This window comes from Vicia villosa, linkage group LG7, assembly GCF_029867415.1.
Source record: "Vicia villosa cultivar HV-30 ecotype Madison, WI linkage group LG7, Vvil1.0, whole genome shotgun sequence".
Lineage (NCBI taxonomy): Eukaryota > Viridiplantae > Streptophyta > Magnoliopsida > Fabales > Fabaceae > Vicia > Vicia villosa.
In genome coordinates this window covers 38,864,744-38,872,899 of record NC_081186.1, presented here as the reverse complement: position 1 = coordinate 38,872,899, position 8,156 = coordinate 38,864,744, and the positions used below count along the sequence as shown (strand labels likewise).

Below are 8,156 nucleotides of genomic sequence, written 5' to 3'. Positions count from 1 at the left end.
TTCCTCCCGAAGGACAAGTTGTCTTCCAAACTCCGTTGAGTTGAAGCAAGAATATCTCAAAGCCTGATCACCTTCAGGAGCACAGAAGCATCTGAATACTCTATCGAGTAAGTCTTCTATCCATCTGAGGCAATCAGGTCAAGATTCGAAGAATCTCTCAAAGTGCTAAGCAATCATGGGCATTCACCCAAGCGCAGTCGAAACTACCTCCAATACAAGTCAGGCAAGGGCATGGTTCCAAAATTCATGATACTGGGGCAAGTTTGGCTATGATAGCACAAATCTCAAAAGGTCCTTACGAGACGAATCTCTTCAAAGTCCCTACAGGATGAGGCAAGAGACTATGCATTGGCATTTTATCCTCATCAGGAGTTGTTCAGTTTAAAGTTCAGGTGTGAGCTAAACAACTTATGAACTTGAGAACCGTCATGGTCTTCATCCTCAGCAGTTAGAAGCTGAAAGTCCAATACTTGTTGGCATTCTTACAATCAAGGCGAATATTCAGAACACTGTGAAATCCAATGCATGTTTGGTCCCTTTGAAGTCAATACTTGCTTGACCCATTAAGCCCACTTCCTGGTGGTATTCTTTTGGAGAATCAATGCCTCTTTGATACTCCGACTGATACTTGTTTGGTGTTCTAATCATAGCTTGCCTATCAGCTCATTGAATCCATTGCTTGTTTGGAAAGTTTCAAAGCCAATATGTGGGACAATCTGTTTGCTTTTGCATTTGCCCATTGTGGGTACATCCTTTTGAGTGCATCATGTCAGTGCATTGGAAGATCTAGCTAAGTGAGAGATTCTTATTCCCCAGCTGAGTACATTCAGATGAGGTTTTCTTTGTTCGAAGATTCTCATCTCCTCAGCAAAGCACATCTCAATGCAATCTTCGTGCTTCAGAAGCCTCATTCCCCAGTGGAGTGTCTTCTCCCCATTTGAATCATGATTGAATGGTATCTGATTCCCCAGAAAACTCTAAATGAGGTTCCTTACCAGAGTTCCTCATTTTCCCCAGTAGAGTATCTCTCTCCAACAAATGGAATTGTTTTCCCCAAGAGAGTCATCTTATTCCCCAGTGGAGTGATCTTAACAAAAGATTCTTATGCTAAGTTCATTATCCCCAGAGGATCTCTCATCTCCCCAGTGGACCACAATGTAGAAGTATTCATCTTCCCCACCGAGTCTTTCCTCAGCAGATATTCACATGCATCCTCAGCAGAATCTGTTTATGTCAAGGATTTCCCCAGCGGAATTCTTCATGCACCAGCAAGTTTGTCACTCCCCATCAGAGTTGTCTTCATGACTTGCTCACATCTCCATATCCCCAGTATGTCGAGAATTTGCTTCTCCAATGAAGTTTCCAGGGTATTCCCCAAGCAATTAATTGGGATGTTCTTATTCCCATGTGGGATTTATTTCCCCATCCATAGCTCGCGTCTAGATTTGATCATCTCCAGCAGATTTCTGATCCATATTAGTCAGCTCGCAGTTGTGACCCTTGGTCACTCATCTTGTCCTCCCCGCAGAGTTCCATACTCTCTCCAGGATTTCTTCAGCAATTCAGTGCTCCTCCGTTGTCTCCCTAAGCAACGTCCGAATCATGCATCATTTGCATTGCATTCTCTAAGTGTATAGTGCCTTCCCTCTCGGGAGCGTTATTCCATATACATTCATACATGCATCATGCATAAATCATATCATATCAGTTTCTTTCTGCAGGAAAGTTATCCAGATTCAAATGCTCCCTAGAGAGCAATATTCGCCTAGTCATTACAGGCACTTATCCTGATGTTTTGAATCAGAAGAGGATTGTTCTACTTATTTTCTGGCATAGCTCAGATCAGTTCAAAGACATTCCTATTCCCGATGCCCCCAGATCGGTGGAAGATATTTGTTCCTATCCTGATATCCAGCTCAGTTGAAGGAACCGCCTCCGGATCTCTATAGATCTTCCAAAGGAGCAAGCCCTCTGATGCATCAGATCAGTCAGAAATATCTACTCCCTGACGATTTAGTTCGTTCAGAAGAAGAAACTCGTCTGCCCAGTCCTGCTGCCTAACCATCAGTTGAAGACGCTTTCTTTACCCGGCGTACACAGTTCGGAAGAGATATCTGTTCCTATCCTAATATTCAGATTCAGATTAGTCGAAGGAACCGCCTCCGGATCTCCCAAGATCTTACGAAGGAGCAAGCCACTGATATCATCAGATTAGATGGAGATGTCTGCCTGATCGACTTTGTCTTTCAGATGAAGATTGTCCTACTTAATTTCTGGCATCATGTCCAGATCAGTTTAAAGGCATTCTTTTCCCGGCGTACACAGTTTGGAAGAGATATTGTTCCTATCCTGATTACCAGTTCAGTTGAAGGAACCGCCTCCGGATCCCTGTGGTCTTACGAAGGAGCTAGCCGCTAATTCCCAGATTAGTAGGAATATCTACCTGATGATTTAATTGCATCAGAAGAGATGTCTGCCCAGATTCCCAGATCATGATTCCCAGATCAGAGATACTTATTACCCGTTGATGTCCAGATCAACCGATGTATCTCCCTCGATTCCCAAATCGACTTAAGACATCTATCCCGATGCAAGTTCGGAGACATCTGCTACGTCTGATACTCAGATCAGTCGAGATGTTCCTTCTCTTGATAACCAGATCATTTGAAGTGTTTCCCCTGCTTGTGGGTGCCCGTTCCTTCTTATCACAAGAGGGAGCATATTTAACTATCCAAGTCAATTGAAGTTTTTTCTCCCTGCTTGCGGGGTGGTACATTCCTTCTTAGTGCAAGATGGAATCTTCTATTGATCAAGAGCGCAAATTTTCGAGTTCATTCTGGTATTCAATCTCCTTCTACCCAAACGGTTCGAAACTCTCGTTTCTCACTCGTCAGGTTCAAGAAGTTTGAATAGGGGCAGCTGTTGCACCCCAAAATTTGCCCTCTTTATTCGTGCTTTAAGTTATAGATGACGTTTATTTCGTCTCTCAAAAATCAAAGAAAATGATAAAGGATTTCTCATCTGAGTGCTTGGATTTGTGGAGGTTCAGTTGAGGTTAATTGGTTTATATGTGAGATATCTCTTGCACCTCAAATACTTTCTTCCTCAAGGATTATTCAATGCATGTTTATTGTGGTGTTTTCAAATACAAGCGCAATGGCATAGGAGATTGACTTGTTCACTTGTTTTGGCCAACACAATTTTTGGTTCTCATCATGTACTTATTAATTCGACGACAAACTACGTGGGATTTTGAGAAGTAAAGGTTAATTCAAGGTTTGCCATTAAAAATTTAAAGGGGTTGGAGGCTCACTAAATGAACCAAGGATCTTAACCATTTGTGTATGAATTCTTGAGATTTGTTAATGGTTCGAGTTTTAGTTGGAACTCAAGAGGCGAAAGTTCGAGTTTTAGTTGGGATTTAAGAGGTGAAAGTCGGTATCCCAATTATCATTCAAATCATTCAAAAGGAGAAGATTTTGTTACAAAAAAATCATTACACAAAAAGAGAATTCAAATATCCATTACAAAACTATACACAAGGTCCATACATTCACAAGATAAATCCCATACAAATCAAATTCTAAAACTCCTTCTTTGATTCTAAAACTTCATGCTGCTCTCCCTCTAAACTTTGCCAAATTCCCACTTCATTATTACAAACCAACATGCCCTTGCCGCTAGAAGACCTGCACAATTGAAACTTGGACGAAGCAAAAACCGACTTGCTGCAAAACAAAACCGAACCGGTTCGGTAACAGTTCAGGGAGAAGAAAAAGCAATAACAAAAAAGAGTATAACAGATTCAGAGAGAACCGAAACCAAAAAGGAAAAGAAACGGAATCCATAACAAACTCTCGCTGAATCTTCACTCTCTTCTCCAATCTTCATCACCTCTTCAACCTCTTGAAGATTCTCTCAGAAAATATCGATTCTCTCTGCAATTCATACACAAAAAAACTCAGAAAAAGAGATTCTCAGTAAAAGTTCATAACGGAATCGATAACAAAAGGAGAAGCAAAAAACGTAACAAACTTTTCCTCGAGTCTTCATCTTCATCCTCTATTCAACCTACAACGTAACAACCAGGACCTTCACCGTCTGCAATCATCATCTTCCTCAGAACCTTCAATTCCGCAGAAAATTCATAAATATTCCTCACGCTTCAATCAGCAAGAACCTTGTTAACTCGGTCTTTATATCAGCTTCATCGCAACTGCAATTCTAATGAATATTCAATCTTCTTCATCTTCACATCGCTCCATTAATCATCATCATCGCATCAGCTTCATCTACAACAACGATCTGCCAAACACTCCATCCTAAATCTTCAACACGCTCCACAACGTTATCATCGTTCTATATCTGTAAGCAACAATGAATTGCGTTTGATAAACTACAGCGCTGAACTTCGATCTTCATCACCTCATCATCGCACGATCCCGCTACCATCTTCAACTACTTTCTCTGAAATTCTTCAAGGTCACGATCCAAGAACTCATATCTTTATCACTCGTCAATCATCTTTCAATAGCGATGATTCAAAACTCGAAAGAGAAGTGAGAAGGAGATTGAGAATCAAGGAGCATGGGAGCTTAGAGCCGAGGGGAGTCTCTTGTTCATAGCGGCGCTCCGAAATTTTATCGGAGAAGAAAATCTCCGCCGCGCCGTTGGAGTCGTCGAAGATGAGGAGAAAGAAAGTTCTTCGTTGCCGTCGTGTTTGCGTGAGCAGGGAGAAGGGAAAATTCAGAGAATCACGGCCGGAATTTCGACCGGAGATGGCACCGTCGTCGCCGTTCTGAGAAGAGGGAAGGAGGATTCCGTTTCTGAGAGTTCAATGGCCACATTCATGTAACCCTAATCCCCTTTGTATTAATCTTTTCTCTTAATTGAAATTAACTGAAAATAACTGTGATTAGTGGAGAATTAAGTGAAAATCTGATTGGTTAATTGTGATTAAATCAAATAAAAATCTGATGCCAATTTGCAATGTGGATCAAACAAAAGCTGGTTATGAATCCTCTTGGGCCTCGCACACGAAATTGCTTGCTATACACCCCCCATGGCCCATGTTCCATCTTTTTTTTGGCTGAAAATTATAACAAAAACACTCTGTTTGGGCCATATTCCTAGGCCTGCGCCTGTTTCTTTACTGCACCACTATTTTCAGCTTTCAAGCCCCCTTGATTCAAGTTTTTTTAGGTGTTTAGAATTAGATTTTTGTACATAGTTTCCTCCTATTATTTTCTAGATAATAATAACATGAAACAATAGCTTTTTGTTAGAATTTCCACGATATAAGATGTTTAAAAACAATAATTTCGTTGTTAGTTTTTTTTTGCATGATAAGAGAAATAATAAAAACATGTGATACCTTTTGCTTGTTAGAATTTAATATTTTGTACATATTTTGTTCTATTGTTTTAGATAAAAACACCATGAAAAATAATGTTCTTGTTAGATTTTGTTCTTAGAATTTAATTAGAATTTTACCTCTATTTTGTTTCATAATCTGATTAAGCGACTTTGTTTGCATTTCCTTTGTTATTTCTAATAAGTGTTCTAGCTTGTGCAAGGTACTTTGAGAGAGTTCGAGTGGGACACAAACTTATTCCTGATCTCTCATCCATTGAGATGTATTCCTGTATTGTCTGGATTGTATTTCCTGCAGGTTGCTTGTGTGGTTGTGTTTGATACGCACCTCATAGCGGTTGTGATTTATTTTCACACTGCACCGCTTTGACGCTTATGCTGGACTCCTGGCTTTGCTGGATGTTAGATTACGTGAAGTTTCTTAGTTCTGCTTGCGTTGCTAGCTCACTGCGGATTTGCTATCCGCTCGGTATCCCCTTTGTCCTTTTTACTCTGTCGCGCACCATACCTTGCCATGAGAAGTAGGGTAGGCATGCAGCATCATTCTTAACATGAGAAGTAGGGTAGACATTCATCTGGCCAAGCCCTCGAAAGAGGCTCTGTTTTTGTTTGTTTACTATTCCTTGATACTTTCTTTTGACTTTCCGCCTGTCTCGGGTGGCTTTCCCCGTTGACAATAGCTTCGGGTGGCTTTCCCCGTTAGCTAACAGTCTGTGTTGTGCCTGTCTCGGGTGGCTTTCCCCGTTGACAGTAGCTTCGGGTGGCTTTCCCCGTTAGCTAACAGTCTGTGGCGTGTTTATCTCGGGTGGCTTTCCCCGTTGATAGTAGCTTCGGGTGGCTTTCCCCGTTAGCTAAGAGTCTGTAGTGTATCTATCTCGGGTGGCTTTCCCCGTTGATAGCGGCTTCGAGTGGCTTTCCCTGTTAGCTAAAGCACTTCCCCTGTCCCCAGGTCACTACTTCGGTAGTTTGCTTGTTTTACGAGCTGAGCTCGTTTGTGTGTTGCATTTGCATTGTTTACTACTTCGGTAGTTTGTTTATTTCTCGAGCGGAGCTTGATTGTATGCCATGTGGTTGTGATGCTTGTTCACTATCTTCTTATCTGCTATGCCTGTTAGTATGATATCTTTGTGATGCTTGTTCACTATCTTCTTATCTGCGATGCCTGTTCGTATGATATCTTTGTGATGCTTGTTCACACACTTGCACATGTATGCCTGTTACATGTTGTTTGCGATGCCTGTTCGCGTTATCACTTGTGATGCCTGTTCACATACTCACATTCGTGTATGCCTATTACATGTTTGGTTTTTTTTTGTGATGCCTGTTCGCATGTTCCTATTTGTGATGCCTGTTCACATGCCATGTTTGCTAGGATCTTTGTGACGCTCGTTGTTTGCATGCTCCCTTAGGGTGCTCGGTTCCGTTTCTCTAGGAGACGCGAATTGAGATAGAAACATAAACTTTTGGGCCGAACTACGGCGTTCTGATTTCTCCACTGCACATTGGAGGTACGTAGGCACAGGGTACGAACACCCTAGCGAGCGACCCTTTCCTTTTTTGTTGTTTTGTTCGACTCTTTTTCTTCTTATCTTGTTTGCCTACTATTTGCATGTTTCCTGCTATCCTGTTTATCTTTCCATTGCATGTTTCCCTTTGCACATAGCATGATACACACACACACACACCCTTAGATTAAGAAACTAGCAAGAATGGATCCTGTGGAGTACCACAGACGTGAGGGGTGCTAATACCTTCCCCTCACGTAACAGACACCCTTACCCTTTCTCTGAGACCATTGCTTGTTATTTGGTTTTCTTCGATATTTTCCATTCCTTATTGTAGGATAAATAGATGTTCGATGGTGACTTCATTGTATTTGTTTCGATGAGTTTTCCAGTTGCTTCAAAATGCATGTGGTACCATTTGGAGTAAAACTCCCACCGTCTCAAAATTGGCCATTGGGAACACCGTCGCTATTTTCCATTAAGGCCATCGTCGCTTTTGCCATTAAGGCCTCCGTCTCTTTATGCAATGGATGTGACTCAATGAATGCAACATCCACACAAACACGATATTTACAACACATCACAAAAATCGACTAAAAATCATTACTTTTATAGTAATTCATCACTTCACAATCACGTCGCTATGTTGTAACATCATACAACAATACATCGTTTCACAGCCACGTCACGATGTTGTAACATCATACAACAATACATCACTTCACAACAACAATCACAACATCAAACCATTTCATTTAAAGAATTCTTCAAAAAGGTTTCAAAAGGTTTTCAAATCATATTCAGTAGAAAGACATCAATTAAAACTTCACGGAGGTTCAAACGAAACTTAAAAAGGAATTACGGATCAAAAGATACATAAATTCAAAGTTTGAAAAAGTTTTGCACAGCAGAATCCGCTTAGCGACCCTCCAGTGCGCTTGATAAAGTTCAATTTTCCAAAAGCCAACTTGAAGCGGGCTTGTACAAACTAAAAACAGTAACTTTCAGTTTCGCAGCTCCGCTTAGCGGGTTTGCGCATTTTCAAATTCCCACTCAGCATCCGCTTAGCGAGCCAGAGCCGCTTAACGGACGTGCGATTATGCATAAAAATAACAGAACCACACAGCACTGCATAACCACACTTCCACCACCCAAAACTCATCCCAATCAACAATTAAACACATATAATCACAACATCTAACATCATTCATCATCAATCATCAATTGAAACATGTTTTCAACTAAAAACTCATTCAATTTCATCATAAAACCCTAATA

General features: G+C 41.0%; 1 long non-coding RNA gene across 1 annotated transcript; it reads right to left on the bottom strand.

Moving 5' to 3' along the window:
* Nucleotides 1-3,477: 3,477 nt before the first annotated feature.
* Nucleotides 3,478-4,913, bottom strand: LOC131617117 (uncharacterized). Its single transcript, XR_009288433.1, has 2 exons — nucleotides 4,036-4,913; nucleotides 3,478-3,938 (listed from the first exon to the last, which is right to left on the bottom strand). It is a non-coding gene; the product is annotated as an uncharacterized LOC131617117 (long non-coding RNA).
* Between the last annotated feature and the right edge of the window lie 3,243 nt (nucleotides 4,914-8,156).